Source organism: Apodemus sylvaticus, chromosome 11 (assembly GCF_947179515.1).
Source record: "Apodemus sylvaticus chromosome 11, mApoSyl1.1, whole genome shotgun sequence".
Taxonomy (NCBI): domain Eukaryota; kingdom Metazoa; phylum Chordata; class Mammalia; order Rodentia; family Muridae; genus Apodemus; species Apodemus sylvaticus.
In genome coordinates this window covers 37,484,858-37,506,352 of record NC_067482.1, presented here as the reverse complement: position 1 = coordinate 37,506,352, position 21,495 = coordinate 37,484,858, and the positions used below count along the sequence as shown (strand labels likewise).

The 21,495-nt window shown below is 45.0% G+C and overlaps 1 protein-coding gene across 3 annotated transcripts in view; it reads right to left on the bottom strand.

Moving 5' to 3' along the window:
- Nucleotides 1-21,495, bottom strand: part of Tec (tec protein tyrosine kinase) — a 102,079-nt gene that overhangs the window by 37,304 nt on the left and 43,280 nt on the right. The gene's annotated exons all lie outside the window — the stretch shown is intronic.

Genomic DNA, 21,495 nt, shown 5'->3' with positions numbered 1-21,495 from the left:
AGCTGTGCTGTTTGGAAGGACCTGGAATGCTCAGGGCCACCCTCTGGATAGATACAAATTTCTGCTCTTTCACGGTGCACATGGAGTAGACACAGAAGCGCTTGGTGTAAGAGCCAAAGTTACCTTTTAAGTTTTCATCCCTGTGCCTAAGAGATCCATGAAACTGAAATGTCTCTAACCTGTTGATGCAATGTGACCAGGAACCTCAAGTTCCTGCCACCATGTTAGATGTATGCAAGCTCCGACACAAATATACTTTTCCTTCCTTAAGCTGCTCTTGCCTGGTATTCCCAGAAGAAGGAGTAAAAGCAACAGCAAGGCGAACTCTGTTCTTGAGCTCCATTGGCCTCTGACAATTGGCACAGCCTACTACTCCCCATTAGGTCTCCATCTGCTTGCTGAGGATAGAAGAGGGCCACCACTGGTTCCTATCATTCTCAAGCCACGTGACCTGACGTGAATTATCACTGGCTTTAGAATCTCTAGATTGCAGATGGCAGAGCGTGGGACTTCTCAACTCCATAGTCATAAAGCCTGTTCCTATAATCAATCTTATATATATAATATATAACAACTCCCCCACAAACATGTGCATATACATACACACAACATACACATCTATTTTTACCTTACTGGTCCTGTTGCTCCGGAGAACCCCCACTTTCTTTTTATTAGTAGTTTATTTTATTTATTTACATTTCAAATGTTATCCCCCTTCCCAGTTTCCCCTCCACAAGCCCCCTATCTCCTCCTCCCTCCCCTGCCTCTATGAGGGTGCTCTCCTACCCACCCACTCCTGCCTCAGAGGCCTAGTGTTCCCCTACCCTGGGTCATCAAGCCTCTACTGGACCAAGGGACTTCCCTCCCAGTGATGCCAGATAAGGCCATCCTCTGTCACATATCCAACTGCAGCCATGAGTACCCCCAAATAAAATGAAATGAGAGTCTGATTTGGGACATGGGGGACAAAGTAAGCTCTCTAAGATTTTAAGTGGAAACGGAAATAACCACTGTGCACCAACATCTGTTCTTTTCCTCTTCTTTTTTCCTCCTCCTTCTCCTCGTCTTCCTCCTCCTCTTCCTTCTTTTGTTTTGTTTTTCTAACACAGTCTAGCTATAAAGTCCTGACTGCCCTGAAACTGTGTAGACCAGGCTAGACTTGAACCCACAGCGATACACCTGTTTCCCCGACTCTGGGATGGCAGGCCTGGGCCATCGGGTCTGGCTTCAACATCTGTTGTTTTCAACCAAACAGCTTACCTTGACTTCCTCAGGTTTTGCAAATCTTTTCTAAAAAGATGACTGACGTTTCATGTGACTGGGCTATTTTCAGCCTCTGAGCTATTTAAGCTCTGTCTCACTTACAGCTTGAAACCAGAGTGGGGGCTGACTCATCCAGAGGCCCTGGGCACTTTGGGAACAAAAGTGGGGGACACCTTTGCCTAAAGCTTCTCCCCTTCACTCAAGCTGTAAGATTTCAAATCGCGCGCATTTGAAATGAGAGCATACCAGTCGGGCAGGCTCTAAGGACGGCCTCGGATGCTAGTGAACATCAACATTAGTGCATGTTAGCGTCCTATGCAAATGCACTAATGCCAGCCAAAAGGGATCAGAGACTTACCCAGGGGTGACATAGCATAGAGCCGTGGGTCTCAACCTTTTGTGACCCTTTAATACATTTCCTCATGTTATGCTGACCCCCAACCATAAAATTAGCTTGTTGCTACTTCCTAACAGTTATTTTGTTACTGTTATGAATTGTAATGTCAATATCTGTCATGCAGGATACCTGATATGCGACCCTGGGGATAAGGGGTGAGGGTTGGGGGTCAAGACACACAGGTTGAGAACCACTGGTATGTCGGCTCTAGGATCTACCTGTGTTTCTCTCCTGATTCTGCCACATAGTCTGGGGCATACGTTCACATGAAGTGCCACCCCTAGTAGACACAGAGGGATAGGACTATTCTCTAAAAGCACTGAAAATATCAAGTACAGGAAAGGCACACTGACCTGCATTCTCTGCCTGAAGTCTCCCCCCTCCTCAGGGGAGGGGAGGTGTCTCCACAGCCACAGTAAGAAACACATTCCCATCCCCTTGGATAAGGAGCTGACAGACAATCATGTGCTATCATTTGGAAAATGTCCCCAAAGGTGTATGTTTAAGTATCAGGCTGTGCTGTGTTGAAAGCCACTGAATTGATCAATGGTTCTTAACCTTCATAATGCTGCAAGCCTTGTATACAGTTCCCCATGTTGTGCTGACTCCCAAGTCATAAAACTGTTTTGCTGCTACTTCCTAACTGTACTTTTGCTACTGTCATGAATCATAATGTTAACATCTGAGATGCAGGATATCTGATATCTCCCTGTGGGAGTCGTGACCCCTGTGGGAGTCGTGACCCAGAGGTTGAGAACCACAGCTGTAGATCAACCATCGGGCCCTACTGTTGATGGTGGATCATAAGAGCCATGTCTTGGGTCCCAACCTGGCCCTGCTTCATATACTGCTCTCTGCTTTCCTGGCCTGGCTGCTGTGAAGAGCTCTGTCTACCACAAATACCCTCTACCAGAGAGCAGCTTTCCCTGCCACAACGGACTAAAACTATAAGCCAACATTAATCTTTCCTCTCCTAAGCTTCTCTGTCAGGTATTCTGGTACAACACAAAAGCAATTAATATACATGCAAGCTCTGGGCAGGTCATCTATCTATCTTTGCTTCTTGGGCTAGCCAAAGCCCCTCCCTCCACTTGTCCCAGCTTCATAGCTTGTCACTTAGAACATGAGCTTTTAGCTTTGACTGCCATCTTTACATCTTCCTTTTCCTATGGAGGTGCCCACACACTGGGAAGAATTACTGCTTATCTTTTGGTAGTCTAATTTTTAGGGCCTCGGCCAGAAAATCTAAAATAAGCAGAGAAGAACGTTTCCCCTTCTCTACATGCTCTGTAAGTATCTGATGGAGGGAAGGCTGTTCACTGCCGGCTCTGTTTCCACCATCTCCCTGTCTTCTAAGCCACACTGAGAGGAATCTGGAATATTCCAACAGCTGTGTATGTACATGTGGCCTTGCAGAGAGGGTATTTGCTCCATTGACATGTGAAGAAATTGAGACTTGAGTTTGATCCAATGCCTACTGTCACTGCTACAGACAACTGTGTGGCTCCAGAGCTTGGAACGTGTGGCCTTGGGGAGTCACCTCCCTTTAGAACAGGCAGCACCAAGTGAGCATGGTAGGAAGGCTCCAGATATGGCTCCGAGTCCTGCTCTGTATCTCTTGTGACCTGGCAAGGCATCTCTCGCCCATTCTCCTTTCCAGAGATGTGACACAAAAGTAGTCTTCACACAGGTCCCCATCAGTCCTGAATCCCACATTCTTCAGAGAAAGAAGGTAATATAATCATGATGATAATAAATTAAAACCTACCCATATGTTAAAAGTAACAAAGTAAAAATGGGAAATGCCATTATACAAGGGGGCTGTGTATGTGTGTGTGTGTTGGGTGTTGAGTTGTTGTTTCAGGTGGTACCTAGAGATTGAACCTAGGGCCTGCAGCATGCTGGTGCATCAGCTCCAACAAGCTGCATCCCAGTTCCACACAGGGAAACCTAACCTAAGCAGGGAGAATGGAATGGAAATAGGGAAAATGGGATCACTGAGCTGAGTCTTGAAACGGACAGCACTGAGTCAGTCAACTGGCCAATGTGTTGATTCCATGGTGAGATGTGGGAGGCATTGACTCCTTCAAGGATCAGAACTCAGGAGAGAAGATGGGAAGGGAAGAGAAGATGGAATACAGATAGATCCCTGAGAGCTGGGGTAGGCAGTGGCTTCCCTTCGGGATACAGATGGGAATTGTATGATGCTCCTAACAAGTCTTAGGGAAGCACATGATTCTATCTGTCTATTTATCACTGATCAGAGCCACTGTGCACAGTAGATTGGAAGAGAGGGGATTCACAGTGATTGTTAGCTGTCTACCACAATACCTATTTTCTTACTAATGGCACCCACTCCGGGGAAGGTATGCAGTTGTCGAGAACTAAAGAGTTTATGTCAAGCAGATCATGTGGCTAAGTTCTCACCAATATGAATGAAAAAAGGCTTTGTGTGAATCGCAAGGGAAGGTCGCTAAAGGGAGATGGCTCCGGTGGGAGATGGCTCCTCCTGCCCACCTGTCCCTCTTGCTTCCTGTAGCTTTCGCTTGGATAAGATGGCTAAAGCACAAGTGGCCACCTTGGGCCACCATAAGGAACGTAAGCAAGGATGATGGCAAGAAGGGCAAGAATTGGGTTCTTTAGTTTGGATCCGGCCCTGGAGGGAGTCCTGGAGCGTCTGAGAGTACTGAGAGTCTTTACTCTCAGTATCCACACTGGGAGGGAAAAACACTTTCTACATGTGAAACCGGTGTGGTTCAGGGATCTGGTGGGAATGGGTAACTCAGTCCTGATACAGGGGTTACTGTATCCACCTAAGAATCGGCAGCGGCTTGGATTGGGGTGGGGCTGGACAAATGGCAACACTGAGATACACACAGAAAGCAGAATCATAGAACTGGTTTAGTTCAGACCTTAGAATAGATGAGGCTGAGACACAGGAACAGGGAAAGGACTTATTAGGACAAGTCGCTAACAGAAGCCATGGAAAAGACAGTGTATACGACGGCAAATGCCAAGTGGGAAGAGACGGTGAGCAGTGGGCACACCTCAGAGGCATTCTGGGAAAGGAGAGTCTTTGAAGGAGATGAGGAACCACCAGAACAAGAGCTGTGGAACTTGCACGGGCAGACACTGCAGGTCATTCGCTTTGCAAAGAGCCAGGGCCATCAAGGAGATCCAAGAATATTTCTTCCAGCTGTGCTGAAGGTGATGGAGGCAGGAAGGACTCAGAGAGCCTCAAGACAGCTGGAGAAAGTGGGTAAGAGGACGGGCCATGTGTGCTGGCACGTGGCTCTAATACCTGCTGGGAAGCAGGTGAGTTTGAGGTAAGCCTGGCCCACATCCAGGGTTCGAGGCCAGCCAGGAGTACATAAGAAGACCCTGCCCACCAACCCCCAAAAGGAAGCTCAGTGCTCTAATTCTGATGAGGGTTTGGTGGGGGGCGGGGGGGGGCGGGATGTATAAGTTTGTTTGGGGAATTTGAAAGTTACTAAGTAGAGAGTTAGAAAAATAATCTGCAAAGGCAAAGTTCTTAAGAGCAATGGTTTTGAGTCACAGATGGTGGCATATACTTGGATTCCTAGCTTTCTGGAAACAGAAGCAGGTTCGAGGCCAGCCTAGGCTACAAACAACAGTAAAAATTAAATTTGTCTCAAGCAATAAGAAAAAGTATGTTTTTTGTAGAGCACATAATAGGAAATTCTAATGCATTCTTATAAATATCAAGAAGATAATAAAATTAAAGACTCTGGCTATAATTTCGATTTCTACAACATAAACTGAAACTGACACAGACGGCTTTTTTAGGAGCTCAGGAATGCATCTAAATCAGTTTTTATGGCCCTGACCTCTACCTGGATGCAGACTGTGGGTGGTCCTCATGGTAGGAGAAGCAAAGAAAATTATTCTTATGCTTCTGACCTCCTTGAACCAAGTAAGTGTTCAGCTCACTGAGCCAGTATGTGGTAAGGATGGAATGAGCCCCAGAGCTCACTGGTTTGTTGAAGGTGGACAGACTGTCCCTTCCCATCCCCCACCCCCCCCCACACACCCTGAAACTCCTTTTAAACAGTAACCTTAAAATGTTCATTACTGATTAAAAATACTATGCAGTAACTTTCATCTGAGCATCATTATTAAAGTTTTTAAAGGAATGGGACAGAGACAGGGAGGCATTTTGTCGTCTCAAATCAAAAGAAGCGTTCACAACTTAAATGGGTTCAGGTACCGTGACACCTCATAACAGCAATGTCACTGACGTTCCTTCGAGGCTCACTCAAGCCAGGCTGCTCTACCGAAAAGTGGTCAGATGTACCACTTTCCTGACTGACACAACCCCCAATGAGGTTGTAACTATCATCATCTCCATTTCTCAAACAAGAGCACTGATGCGTCAGAGCTCAGTGTTAGTAAAACAGTAGTGTGAAGGACCACTGGCTGTCAAGACCAGTGCTTTGTAAGTCAGCCAACATATCTGCCCTGCCTAACTCTCAGACTCCCCAGCCTTCACACCAAAGGAGCCAAAGGAGCGGAAACGAAGAAAACAGGCAGCAGGAAAAGAACTCTTCCCTTGACTTGAAAACTGAGAGGCAGGTAGCAGCCAGTGTGTCCCTTTCCCTCAGTCGGTGAGTCAGTCAGAAGAGAAAGTCTCCAGGTACAGTGGCTGACTCCTCCCCCAGAACGGCTCCTCCCCCAGAACGGCCCCTCCCCCAGAACGGCTCCTCCCCAGAAGAGTCCTTGGAAAGAGCGCCCACAACTGGACACCTACAAACACCTCAGTCACCTCTGCACATGACCCAGACACAAAGGAAGGAAAAGTTTAGAGGAAAAGTGCTTCTCGTCTAACTTCACCAGTGCAAAATGTGAATCAGGGGAGACAGGGTGTCTGGGGTTCTGGAACACAAACTGCAGAGCTCAGCTGTTCTGGTAAAAGCCTCTCATGGGGGGCAAAAATTGTCACCATGATTCCAGAGACAGGCTTGTGAAGCCACTCAGCACTGAGCAGTCAGAACTTGGGAGGAACTCCACAGAAACTTCCAAGTCAAGCGGCCGCCACATTCTGTACAACAGGTCCTGTGCATGCGCGTGCATCTTTTCAACTGGGTGGGCAGGTTTAGAAAGCTGTACAACATCCAGTTTTCTACAGATGGTAGCCAAGACCGCCTCCCTCCTCTTGCCATGTCACCCCTTTTGCCTCTGGTCCCTGAGATGGATTCTTGAGAAGGCTTGGGGACACTGCCACATTCCCAGCTCTGACTGGCTCACTGGGCTCAAACAGTTTATAAAAAACAAGTTTTGCTGAATGCCTGCTTTTCCCTGAAGTCTGGAGTGGAAGGCAACCAATGAAAAAGGCACAGAACGTTGAGTTCCACAGTCACAGTGGGGGTAATTAAGCATGCTGGGGTCGACTCCCCCGGAAGGGGATTTTTGGACGCTCCCACCATGGTTCCCAGCAGACTTCCCTGTGTGAGTCTTCCCCCTTTCTTCAGTGGCTCTGCCTCTTTTCATTTAACAAATGTCAGCCCTGAACACAGCCATGTGCTTAATCTTGCAAATCTTGTGAATCTGCAAATCACCAAGCCTCAGGGTGGACTAAGAAAGCTCAGCCCATAATACTGGATGAACAGAAGAGAGTCCCTGCTCTAAGGACGACCCGGGTTATTTAAATCCTGACTCTAATTATCTGGGAGCCAGTAAGCTGGTTAATTAAGTCCCCTTAGCTTTGGATTACTCTTACACGGTACAGCACACCCCAAGAGACGGTGTTTAAAGATCAGGGGTCGATAAGAAATGTTAAATCCTTTTCTCTTCTGACTTCCCTGTGACTGGGGCCCTGTGCGGCTTTGCACTGCCCTCCATGCACAGCCAGGCAGCCTCAGTGCAGCCCCCTTCACTCTCCCTATCCCCCATCCTCCCCGCCCAGGGCTGCGCTGGAGCTACTGATGAGAACACCTTTCCTAGCTCTGTCCTCAGCATCATGCTGGACATCAGATAGGCATAGTGAAAATGCTTACTCCAACAGAATTTCACAAAGCCCCAAACCAGGGACCCCAGCTGCTAAATACTGATTAGCAAGCCTTCTTTGAAGGAGGGAGGGAGGGCACCAGTCCAGCCAGACAAGCTATTATCTACCTCCTCCTCCTCCTCCTTCCTTCCTTCCTTCCTTCCTTCCCTTCTTCTTCTTCTTCTTCTTCTTCTTCTTCTTCTTCTTCTTCTTCTTCTTCTTCTTCTTCTTCTTCTTCTTCTCCTTCTCCTTCTCCTTCTCCTTCTCCTTCTCCTTCTCCTTCTCCTTCTCCTTCTCCTTCTCCTTCTCCTTCTCCTTCTCCTTCCTTCTTCTTTCTTCTTCTTTCTTCTTCCTTCTTCTTCTTCTTCTTCTTCCTCCTCCTCCTCCTCCTTCTTCTTCTTCTTCCTTCTCCTTCTCCTTCTTAATTAAGGTATATGAAAAAGACTCTCAACAATGTCAGCCCAAGGCAAAACCACAGTGAGACACCGCTTCATGGCCTCTGGGATGGCCAGGAATACACAGGAGCCAATAAGAGTAGTGGAGGATTCACTACACCCAGATGTAATGCAAGCACTCAAAATGCAAGGGAAGAAGGATCACGAGTTCAAAGCCAGCCTATCAACAAAAAAAGAAAACTACAAATAAACAGTTTTCTCAAAGGCAGAGCAGGCAGACACACTGAAAGCCTGTGTCTACACAAACGTGAATATTCATAGCAGTTGTTTACAATAACCAAAACGGAGCAGGAATCTTAACATCTATCTATCCATATGAACCAATAGAAGGTGGCACATCCACACAGAGGAGTACTGTGCAGCCAGGAGAAGGAATGAAATACAAATGCACACTACGACACGAATGGACCTTGACACCACCGTGCTGAGGGAAAGCAGCCAGGAACAAAGATGACCTGTGTAATCCTATTTACATAGTCAACAGAGTACAAGCCCTTCTTGAGAGGAAGCAGGCTGATGGTTGCTAGGAGGTGGGAGAAGTGGGGAATTGAGTTCAGTTTGTTGTTGTTGTTGCTTTAAAATAGGGACAATTTCTGTTTGGACTGATGAAAATATTCTGAAACTAAATTCTTGTGGCTTTTATATAACTCATCCCTGTTAAGACACTGGTTCATTCCTACAAACGGTTACAAGAGTAAATGCAGGCTATGTCTGGTTTACCACAAGAAGAACTCTGTACATGTACGTGCATGATTGTGCGCAAACACACACACATACACACACACACACACACCAAAAAAATAAATTGAAATTGAATTTTAAAAGAAGAGACTTGGACAAGCCACAAACACAAGTGTAAAGCATATATCCTTGTGTATATATGATGTAAATGATGAAGTCTTGATTTAGAAGACATATTCTATATCTTATAAAAACCAAACCAAAACAACCAAAAAAACTGTAAAAGAAAGACAGACAGCCTAAGAGGAAAAATGCTCAAATGGACATATCAATAAATGCAAGTAGACCTTGGCCTCTAATATTCTTAAGTCATAAGGTACCCACCACTTTCCGCAGCGCATTAAGGAAGAAACAGGGGTAAATGGGTGGCAAAGGTGGCCCTTTTCAAGGCCTGAGACACAGAGCCAAGGGAAGTGATGTGGAAGGAAGCACAAGCCCCAAGGCGGTCAGTGAGGATGTGTACGGAAGTCGCCCGTGTGGAAAGCAGCACAGTGTGGTTTAACAGTCAGGGCGCTGGCCAGAGAGATACGACACCCTGAAGCATGAGGTCAAATGAGCGTGCACCGGACTTGGCTGTCCTCCATTCTCTCTTCACTCGTGAAGCAGCTCTGACAGCGCTATGGGGCAATGTACAGACATAATTTATGGAAAAGCTGTTAAGACGGAGCCACACAGGTGCATACGCAGAACCTTTGTATCTCCATCCATCTCCATATCAATTTATGGATAGACGGGAAGCCTGAACCCCTCCTGTAGGCACAATGACACCACGGCACATCTGGAAAGCTAAGAATCCAGCCTAATCAGAAAGCCACAGCATCCGCAAACAACCCTGCCCACAAGGCTAGGAACGGGAACTGCAAGAGAGGGGGCCAGGTTGCCTTCCCCACAGAGCCCAGACAGCAAGAGAAACTAGCAGGAGCCCACAGAGGTATTAGTGGGGGCATAATCAGACTATGAGCTGAGCTGGACCAGAATTTACTCTCTAATAACTCTGCTTTCCCCATTAGGTACCGACTGACTGGCCCTCCACTGTGTCCGGCAAAGGGCCCGAATCCCATGTATTACAAAGGAAAGCACAAGATGTGCTACCAGTCCAGCAGGTTACGCCCCAGCCCTCAGCAAGGATCAAGGGGTGCATGCTGCAGTCTGGACAGCAAGGAAAGGCCTGGTTTGCATGTCTTCTGCAGCAGGGAGTCCAGGGGGCTCTGCACAGAGGATCTAGGAATGAAGATGGAATGGGAAGTACCGTAGAATGGGTGAAGTGCCGTCCCCACGATTGACTACAAAGCACTAGAGAATCTGTAAAATTTCTTACTCAGTTGTTTACTGAATAAACAACTATACTATCACATTCTGAACAATTTTTCTTTGGGGAAATTTACAAACAAATATATTGGCAAATCTTAATGATTGTATTCTAAAATGGATAAAAAAAAAAAAAAAAGGTTAAGCCAAGAATAGTATTTCATGCCTGTAACCCAGCAAGGAGGGGCATGCCGCCCAAGGCCAGCCTGGGCTACATTGTGAGTTGGAGACATCTCTGGGCTACATAAGAAGAAAAGAACTGAAAAATTAAAAATAAAAAAGTCAAACATAAGGCTGGTCTAAGAGATAGGTAAGAGTTGTCACTGGTAATTATTAAACTTCCCATTAGGATTTTCCTGATACAATTAAAACAATCCATTCCGATGAGGTCACTGCTTGTGACACACACGCTTCTAAATCCCCTTCAGCTTATATTTTGCTACCTGCAGGAAACAATTCAAAGGGTAGTTCTGCTTTTTCAAATTGTCATGTGACGTCTCCTCATATATAATAATGTCTATTTTTTTCTAATTGTCATGTGATGTCTCCTGGTATATAATAACATCTACTTTTTCTAACTGTCATGTGATGTCTCCTGGTGTATACTAATAGCGACTGGGAGAGATTAACATGAGTAAATGCTTAAGAAAAACCTTTCTTAATGTAAATAATACATGTCCTCAAAACAATAAGGAACTAAATGAAATAGTAACCCCTGTGACGGTGTCTAAAGCTATCCTACATACTCTCTGATCCGAGCCTTGCAATCATAAACAGCAGAAGCTGTCCTGAGTTAATAGTGTGAGGTACTCACTCTATGACATGCTTAAGTTATTAAACAACAGCTTGGGAAACCACTATGTACTGCTAGTTGGTCAGGGAAAGCAGGCGCACTACGAATACCGGCATGAATGTGCAGGAGTGGGGCGTTTGCCAAGGGATGTCTGACACATCCCCTGAGATGACAAGTCAGGACCAGGATAAGCAGAGAGAAAGGGACTGAGATGCTTAACAGGCACAAGGCTTTGCTGGGAGAAAATGACACATTTCTTATGCAACAATATCTGACCAGCCATCAATCAGGCTGCCACCTGTCCACACCCTCCTCCCAGGGCCTGGAATTGAACCCAGAGCCCCTACGACTCTCTTGCTCTCCTCTCCCCCCCAGCCCCTCTACCCCCCTGAGTGAGATGCTGAGCCTACTGGCTCTAACTTCTAACTAGAGTGAGATGCTCTAACTTCACACCTCCGAGTTATCTGATATGGTAGAGTGCTTTCATTTGCTTGCACAACCCACACACATCCTCTCCAGAACTGAGGTAGTGTAATCAGAAAGTGAGTTTTTTTTGGTCAGGTTGGAAATCAGTTAACAGGTGACCTGAACCAAATAATCTCTTTATCCTCAGTTTCCCAAAATGGAGCACGGGGTGGGGGGTTGGGGGGGTGTATCATTCTAGAAAGTCTCTTTGAGCCCTAAAAATGTGTAATTATTCATTATGACAAACCAATTCTCCCTCCGTAGGAGTGACTAGTTATTATATTCTCCACACTGGTTACGACCATAAAAGTTCCAGACTCACCAAGCCTAGTTTTATCCCCAGGGCCTTTGCACATGCTATCCCCTCTGTACAGAGTGACTTCTCGCTGTTTAACCTTTCTCACCTGCTTGGTCCTGGAAGCCATCTGAAAACCTTTATGACCTTTCCCAATCCCTATACATCAAAGACAAAATGTGGGGGAATGGGGTATTAGTGGGGGTGGGTGACACCCAGAGGGGGCTTTTCCTTCTCAAAAGAGGAGAAGGTGGAATGGGGGGAGGACTTACATGAGGGGGTATTGGAAGGAAAGGAAAGGCTGGCATTGGGCTGTAAAGTGAATAAATAAATTTTTAAAAATCACAACAATTTCTGTGTTTGCAACTAAAGCTTTCCATTTCCTAAATTTGATCTCTTTTTTAAAAGTCTTCCAGTAAGACCAACCATTCCTATTCTTTGTTCTCTCTCTCTCTTTCTCTCTCTGTCTCTCTGTCTCTTTCTCTGTCTCTCTCTCTCATGTATGTATGTGTGTTAGGAGATAGAGTATGTGTGTGTTTGGGGGGGATAGGGTTTGTTAGGGGATAGGGTTTGTGTGAGTACTGTGCATGTTGGTGGATAGGGATGAGTGTGTATTGGAGGATAAAGTGTGTGTAAGTGCATAGTGTGTATGCTGGAGGATAGTGTGTGTGTGTGTGTGTGTGTGTGTTTTAGAGGTTAGGGTGTGTGTGTGTTGGAGGATAGGGTGTGTGTGTGTATGTGTGTGTGTGTGTGTGTACTGGAGGATAGTGTATGTGTGTTGGAGGATAGGGTGTGTGTGTGTGTGTGTGTGTGTGTGTGTGTACTGGAGGATAGTGTGTGTGTGTGTGTGTGTGTGTGTGTGTGTGTGTGTGCGCGTGTGTGTGTGTGTGTGTGTGTGTGTGTACTGGAGGATAGTGTGTGTGTTAGAGGTTAGGGTGTGTCTGTGTGTGTGTGTGTACTGGAGGATAGTATGTGTGTGTGTGTTGGAGGTTAGGGTGTGTGTGTGTGTGTGTGTGTGTGTGTACTGGAGGATAGTGTGTGTGTGTGTTTTAGAGGTTAGGGTGTGTGTGTGTGTGTTTTGGAGGTTAGGGTGTGTGTGTGTGTATATGTGTTGGAGGTTAGGGTGTGTGTGTGTGTTGGAGGTTAGGGTGTGTGTGTGTGTGTGTGTGTGTGTTGGAGGTTAGGGGGTGTGTGTATGTGTGTGTGTATGTGTGTGTGTACTGGAGGATAGTGTGTGCATGTGTTGGAGGTTAGGGTGTGTGTATGTGTGTGTACTGGAGGATAGTGTGTGTGTGTGTGTGTGTGTTGGAGGTTAGGGTGTGTGTGTGTGTGTGTATTAGAGGTTAGGGTGTGTGTGTGTGTGTGTGTGTGTGTGTGTGTGCGCGCGCGCGCACGCGCGCACGCACTAGGAGTCCTCATTTCCTGCCATCATCCCTATTCTTATCATCCAACATCTAGAGGGAAATGGGAATGTCACGGAGGCCACTCCAGGGCTCTAAGGAGCTCTAAGCCTGGTAGTTCCCGTCCGACAAACAAAATGCTCATCATATAACGTGACATCAGAAAGCTTAGGAAGAGACTTCTACAAGAAGCCGCCTGCAGTGTAGTACAGACGAGCCGTCACTTCAAAGCAGACAGACGGGAAGAGAGCGGTGGCAAGAATCAGTTGACTTCAACTATGCTACTTCCCAGGCTCTCTGGAAGCCAACTTTTTATAATTGCCTTCGTTCAATCCCTTCAGCGCAGTCTGTTGAATATATTCAGTGGGGGGAAAAAGGGCTAAATAAAACTTTGATGCAAGCTTGACTTTTGATTACTACTAAAAATTGCTGAGAGCTAAGGCTTGTGAAAATTCAATGAAGAAAACTTTTATGGAAATTGTTTTGTTGATATCACTAAGCACTGCTGAGAGCTAAGTTTTATAAATAAATTAAAGCAGACAATACCACTTCTGAGAGAAAATGTTGATCTTTCTTATAGCCCTTGTCTCATACTCTACATAACCAATAAAGCACAGCTGCCACAGCCGGGTCTCAAGATATTTTTGTTATTATTCCTACCCAAAGTTCTAAGAGGATTAAATTCTGATTAAGTTCCCTTTTTGCTTGGTTAGGCCATTGTGGGTGCTATATTCTTCTTCATACAAAGCCTTTCATGCTCCACAAAAATAATAAAAGGTTAAGGAAATTGGCAAAAGACATAAAATAACAACCAATTTTTTTTTAACACCTTAGCAGATCATGTGGAAAGAAGGCATTTGTGAAGGGAGAGACCATCCATCCTCAGAGGCATGGATCATGGGGATAATAGCATCTTGGGGTGCAGTTCTCAACACCCACGTCAGGAGGCCCACAACCACAACTCCAGCTCTAGGGAACCCTGGGCCCTCTGTTCTCCACAGGGAGCTATGCGCTTAGTGGACGGGATCTCACACAGGCACATAACACACAACTGAAAACAAAAATAAATGAGTGAATCTTTGAATCTTTCAAGAGCAAGAGAACCTTTGGTGATTTCTTGCTGAGACCTGTCCCATGTACTCACTGGGAGCTTTTGATATACTTATGTCTTACCGATGTTTCTTTTCCATCACTAGGAGCATTAAAAAACTATTTCTTGGACAACTAAGTCAATGTGTGTTAGTGAATTATATCCTGGACTTTGGGGTGGAGAAAGAAGAAGGTAGGGAAACAGATGTAAAGACACCCGGGCACCTGAATGATAATGCATGACTACAGACTCTGCCCCAATGTTTGCATATTGATCTCTGCACCATTGTTCTGTGGCTGTAAAAAGATGTCCGCCTCGGGGCTGGAGAGATGGCTTGGTGCTTAAGCGCAAGTGTTGCTCTTGCAGAGGACCCAGGTTCAATACCCAACACCCACATGATGATTCACAGCTACCCTTAACTCCAGTTCCAGGGGATTCGGCACCATATTCTGACCTCCTCAGGCACCAAACACACACGTGGTACACATACATACATGCACACAGAACACTCATTTAAATAAAATAAAATAAAATAAAATAAACCCTTTTAAAAAGGCCTCGGCTTCCTAATGAAAAAGGATGAATGTTATCTAATGAAGATAATTAATTTAGCAAATTAAGACAATATCAGGCCTTTAGACTTCTGACCTAATATCTTGGCATTTTCAAATGATTAGTGAGGAAGGAGACTGGGTATCAAGAGAAGACAAAAAACAAAAATCAAAAACAACAGAAGAAGAGACAGAAGAAAAGGGAGTAAAAATATAAATGAGAAGTTGGTATAACACCACTTTATTTCAGAAACAGAGAGGCTCAGATGCCAATAAGAAAATGAGTTGTCATGTAATGATACAGCTGATTCTTCTGTTTGCTATCAAATATTAGTAATCTCTTTCTATATATAAAATTTATATTAAGCATTATCAGAAATACGTATCTATAGGGAATAACTAAGGGATGGTTCCATTCATGATTTCAGGATTACCCTTTCAGTGTTTGCTGCAACCCTGGGATGAGAGGGGACTCTGACATCTACAGCAATAACTACAGCGTGATGCAAATGCTCCCAGTGGCTCTGCAGTAAAAACGAATTATTTTCCCGTGCTACACCAACTTCCCAGAATGCAATGAGGTTCTTTGAGATACAGACCTTTGGAAAGGGACTAGAAGACCTGTATGCCTGAGGTATCCGCCTGGTGATGAACTAACCTACAAAGAAGAAGCATTCATCTTGGTGGCTCTTATCCATCTAACGCTAAGAGCTTCTGGTTTTCCAAGCCTAGTTAAAGAAAACAACCCTCATATGACATGGGACACCCTCTAGAATGTAAAAGCTTTTCAAGGGGTTCAACAGTCTGTGATATCACAACTAAAACTAATTGCTTTCATTTCCTGTCAGGGAATCTCCCTGAACGAGGGACTCATACATCTGGCAGTCATGGACAACCCCACTCTACTTGCTTCTTGAGTAAAGGTCTCCCCAGCTCCTCTGCAACCCACTTAACTCTACATCACATACTGAACATTCACATGTGCAGAACCCCCAGCAGGAAACGGAAGGGTAAGCCATGATCCCTGTCTGCAGCTCTCAGGAAGATGAAAAAGAGACAAAAAAAAACTTTCTTTTTCATTATCCCAATACCTCTAACACAATGCATCACACTAGAAACCTACAAGAATGAGAATCTGAACTTTGGTTAGCCTCGCTCACTAGACACCAATTGGGTGTCCTACAATGTTTAGGACGCAGTTCTGCAACCAACTGTAGGGTCAAAGAGCAAAGGAAAAACACCTTGACCCTGACTTGACCCCAAGCCCAAGTCCAGGACCAAGGAACAGAAACCTACCAATCCCCAAACAGGAAACCAAACTGGGGCAAGCTCAACATTCCCTGAGCTTGCCCCAGCTGAGAAATGTAAATCCCACCAATCCTCACCCAGGACATCAACAACCTGGAGATCCCTCATGCCCAAGAAATCCTGGTGGTGCATGCCTTTAATCCCAGCACTTGGGAGACAGAGGCAGGTTGATTTCTGAGTTCAAGGCCAGCCTGATCTACAGAGTGAGTTCCAAGACAGCCAGGGCTACACAGAGAAACCATGTCAGAAAGGAAAGAAAGAAAGGAAAGAAAGGAAAGAAAGGAAAGAAAGGAAAGAAAGGAAAGAAAGGAAAGAAAGAAAGAAAGAAAGAAAGAAAGAAAGAAAGAAAGAAAGAAAGAAAGAAAGAAAGAAAAGAAAAGAAAGAAGAGAAAGAAAGAAAGAAGAGAAAGAAAGAAAGAGAAAGAAAGAAAGAGAGAGGGGAGGGAGGGAGGGAGGGAAAGGGAAAGGGAAGAGAAGAAAGAAAAGAAAAGAAAAAAGAAAAGAAAAGAAAAGGAAAGGAAAGAAAAGAAAAAGAAAAAGAAAAAGAAATTCTATATAAGCCCTGCCTTCTGCTCAGTTCCCTGCTGCTTCTCCCCCACAGAGGCAGCTCTCCTCCTGGGTTCTCCTCTCCCTAGAAATCTCTGACATGAGCTTTGCTGTGTAGTATGTATGGCTTTGTGGTATTCCTTGGCTCCTGACTGTAACGATGCTCTCTGAGAAGAGCTCTAACACTTTTGTCAAAGCAGAGCTTTTACTGAGGAAGCCTCCCCCTGCCAGAGCAGAACTATACACTTTCACTGGGGAAACCCTTCCCCTGCAGAGCAGAGCTGTCACCAAGGAAACCACCCTCTTCTGCCCAAGCTGTTGACACTTGCACTGGGAAACCGGGGTCCCTGCAGCAGCCAGAGCTGAGCTTTGGTAGGGAGCCTCTTCTTTAGGAAAAGCCTTAAAGAATGTCCCTTCAGAGCTGCAACATTTACCAACCGCCAGAGCTAATACACACAGGTAAACGGTTTGGCTCTGTAATCCTTGGAGATGAAGTTTACAGAGCCGGTCTCCAGGTTCTTAGGAACTTCTGTTTGACTTCGTTCCAAACCACAACTTCCCACAACCTCTTCTTAAAGTTTGAGAATTTGCTAGAATTGACCAAGACAACCCTATTACTGCTGACTTCCAACAAATGAATCACCAAGTAAAGTGATAGATATGTAGGCATGGGCTAGGGGTGCCCACCCCAGTAGCCCCTGTCACCATGGAACTTGGTGACATGACACCATCCACCCGGCACAGGAGCCTGCTCTCGACTACCACTCTGGAAGACTCTGAGCCTTTCATTTTAGATTGATACTGCTGTCAAAATGTAGATGAAAATGAAGTTAAGCATATAAAAAGACACAATCTACATAAAATAATTTTAAACTCCATACACAAACTGAAAATATTATTTTAGAGCATCCAATTACAGGCAGACAGGACCAAAAAAAAAAAAGTCTTGTTCAGTGTGAATCTATTTTTTAATACAAAAAAATTTTTTACAACAGTTGTAACTGAGAATAATAAAATACACTCAAATAAAATTTTATCTGTATTACAGAGGGTTGTAAGAGTCCTTTCCTTTCTCTCTCTCTCTCTCTCTCTCTCTCTCTCTCTCTCTCTCTCTCTCTCTCTCTCTCTCTTTCTCTCTCTCTCTCTCCCCCTCCCTAATTTTTCCTGGGGTAGCAAGATGGTTTCAAAGATAGGCTTTGAAGAAACAGGCCTGCAATTTCTTCTAAGAATATGCAACTGCTAGTATGGAACACTTTATGCAAGGCCTTTTATCTTTCTTTGCCTTGGTTCCTCATTCTGAGAGGAAACCAAATAACCCCATGTGTGTAAAATACTTAGCACTATGTCCAGCACATAGTGTTTCAAAAGTCACACCATTGTTATAACCAGTGTGCCTGAGGATGCTAAACAAGGCCTGCTTACCCATGGGCTAGACCTAGGGCCCCTACCCATAGGTAACAGATCTTGGGCTTCATGTGGGTCCCCTGGCTCTGACTCTGCTGCCTGCCTTTGGATCCCTTTCCCCTAGCTGGGCTGCCCTGTCTGGTCTTTGTAGGAGAGGATGTACTTAGTCCTGATGTGACCTGATTTGCCAGGGTGGGTTGGTACCCAGGGCTGGGAAGCTACCCTTCTCTGAGGAGAAGAGGGGGGCAGAATGGGGAAGAGGGTGGGAGGGTAGGACCAGGAGGAAAGGAGGGAGGGGACACCTGGCTTGTCACACTGCTCAGCCCCCCTTTACTTTACAGATTCTGTGGAGCGTCCATGCTTCACCAGACAGTGCTGCAGCCCACAAACCAGCCGCTGTCCAACCTAAAGTCTCCTGCTTTCTTAGTAATAATTGTTGCAAAAATTCACATAGTCCTTGGCTTCTTTTATTTTAAACAGCTCAACGTTCTTCTTTACCATTATTCTGTAGGACTTGTTGTTTGCTGTTGTTTTGTTTGCTTGCTTTTTCAACAAGCTCCAGTCTTGTGCTTCCCTGACTCCTGTCCCCATATTGAATGGCGCCTCCCCCAGGAAAACCAACTGGCCTATCTCACCATTGGTCATTTAGCGCCCTAAGTAGAAAGCAGCACCACTTACCATGATCTGTGTTATTGTAAGACTGTGAAACATAAACTGTCAAGATCGTTGTTCCCTCGGTTCACTGGAACATGCGCAAACATGAGCAAACTAGTCACCAGAAGAGAGGGGAAGCAACGTGAAGAAGCTGGTGGTCTGAGAGTTTTTCAATGTGAGACTCAACTAAGTAGTTTAACTGGATTTCCAAAGACCGATCTAAAACAAAATTTCTCTTTGAAATTTTGAAAATTTCCATGCTTTGAAAAGCACAGTGAGTGGATTAGCAAGGAATGGTTTCAGGACAGGCTTTGGCCACCATGTTACAGGAGGTGGGTACAGAGACTAAAGAAACGGTTGTCACTCAAAGCATTCAATGGCCACGAGGGGACTGAGAATGGGGACCCCTAAGGCAAGAGGCAGCCTCTTCAGTGTTTGCTAGTGTTTGGGTTTTTATGGTTTTTCAAATGTTTCCAGTGGTTTTCAGCCCAATTCTACAATCTTACTTTCTAAGTCAACATTTTTGTGGGCTTCCCACCTCACCAGGCTTTTTGAGTTGTGACTCTAAGAATAGGGAGACAAAAAGCAGAAGACTCATCCCTGCAAACAGGAACCAAACACACACACACCCCAAACAGGGAAGTAACTCCAGTATGAAGTACTTCTTGGATTTTCTAGATAATAGGCGGAGAGGAGTCATTCGAAAGCCTGCCTCTTATTGTTAGAAGTGTCGTTCTTTAAAGAATTCTGATTCTTATCTTTAAATCCTAATTCAATATAGGCGAGTAGTTGTTGTCTTAGGTGTGTGGATCAAATCAATGGCTTGGTCCATGCTAAGCACATACTAATCACTCACTCTACCACCTGGCTATGGCGTCCCTACCCCTCATGACTGTTTACCTCTTACTGTGAGAGGCAACAAACCTGTGATCAGCTGAAGAATCGAGTCACTAATGAACGAAGGCCAGGCAATCCACAACAGCAGAAAGCATCAACAATCAAAACCCCACCCCACACGTTAGAGGAATGGAGCTTCAGGAAAGACTCAGCTGGTAGCTCGGGTCATGGGGCCCATGAGAAACAGCCAGGAAAGACAGGGACACTGAAGAAGGGTTTGAAGAGGGATTTCTACATGTCGGACAGTCACACCATTCCGGCCTTTCCAGTTCTTACAACCACTGAAGCCACTTCCCATGCAGTGGACTGGGATCTGAAATACGAGGGACTCTCCTGTCTTTTCTCTGCTTAAACGTTTAGGACACTTTTAGCATATGAGGTGGTGGAGAGAGGAACCAGGCCTCTCACAGATATCCAGGGCCAATTGTATAGGAAGGATCTTCAGAGTGAGCTGACCACTGTGCTACATTGTCTCTTTACGTGTATGGTGTTTTGCCTGTATGTGTATCTGTGCACCTCACGTGTACTGCTCCTGCGGAACGGCATCAGACTCCTTGTAACTATAGTTACAGCCAGCTGTGAGCATCCACGTGGATGCAGAGAGTCAAACACAGGTTCTCTGAAAGAACAGCTGGTGCTTTTAACCTCTGAGCCATCTCTCTGCCCTTGCCGAGTTGCCTTTTAATGGTATTACTCTCTATTTCCAAGTTAACAACATAGGTTTCTACACGTTTGGGGGGTTGGTACCTTTTTACCACTTGTTACCACCTTTTACCACTTCTGTTGCTGTATTTCTATTTTTCCTGGATTTACTATGGTAAATTTCAGTTATAACAAATCATTGCAATCAAGCAAAAACTTACTAATCTCTCCTTCCAAATCTGTTGGCAATTTTTAAAAAATCTTTACTTCTGCTAACAGTTCTTGTCTGAAACCCTTTTTGTGTTTGTGAACTTCTCAGATAACAAGAAAATGTAGCAGACATATCTTATGATAGGACAGTTCTCAATGGGCACCCGATGTAATTCGTCATACGTGCATATGTATTGAGCATGAATGAAGAGTGAGCCTCAGCTTTAGTTTTACAATTAAAAGGGTTGAAGCTTTGATTTTCAGCATTTGCAGGAGTTTATAGTTAAGGGAATACGGTGTGTGAACCTGAGATCGGCACTGGTCACAGCGATGTGCCACAGAAGACACAAGAATGGTTCAGGAGAAACAATGCTGTTCTGTATAAATCACAGGAACCAAAACACGGAAGAAGAACACAGCAACAAAACAAGCACATCGGCAGCTGATGAAAATGCTCTAGGAATAATCGCAGCTCAGCCCAAATACCAGGACAACCACAATTCACCCTGCCCACATTGGCAATAGCACCTTGTCAAGAGAAATCCGGTGCCCAGCCATCCACAACCTAAAACTATTTCTAACAGAAAAGACTGGCAATATCATGTTTACCATGGCAAGGTTTTAAAGTAGGTCAGATTCCCATTCCTTTCCGAAATCCAGAAGCTGTCTAACCAACACTGACTTCCCCACCATACCTCAACATCCCAAGTGGGAGCTCACTAGATGCAGAGGGAGGTTCCTTAACCTCCCAAACCCATCAAAACCAGTTCATGCTTAGCATCAAGAGTTGAAGGACTCCTCTGTAGATCAACTTCAATAAATGGTTCACCAAAAAACTGATCAGCTGAAGGTAATGAGGAAATGTTCACATAAAGCAGCTTGGGCTTTAATACACAACATGGCCGTTTGTGGGGAAAAGCCATGTGTTTAATATGCCTAATAAATTCTATAAGGACCTATAAAATACAGGAATGGATTTTTTCTGGCATATCCATTCGCCAAATGGACCGCTACATATCTTAAACTATAATGTCAGACTTGTGCTGAGTTCTATTGCATGCTAAATCTCAAC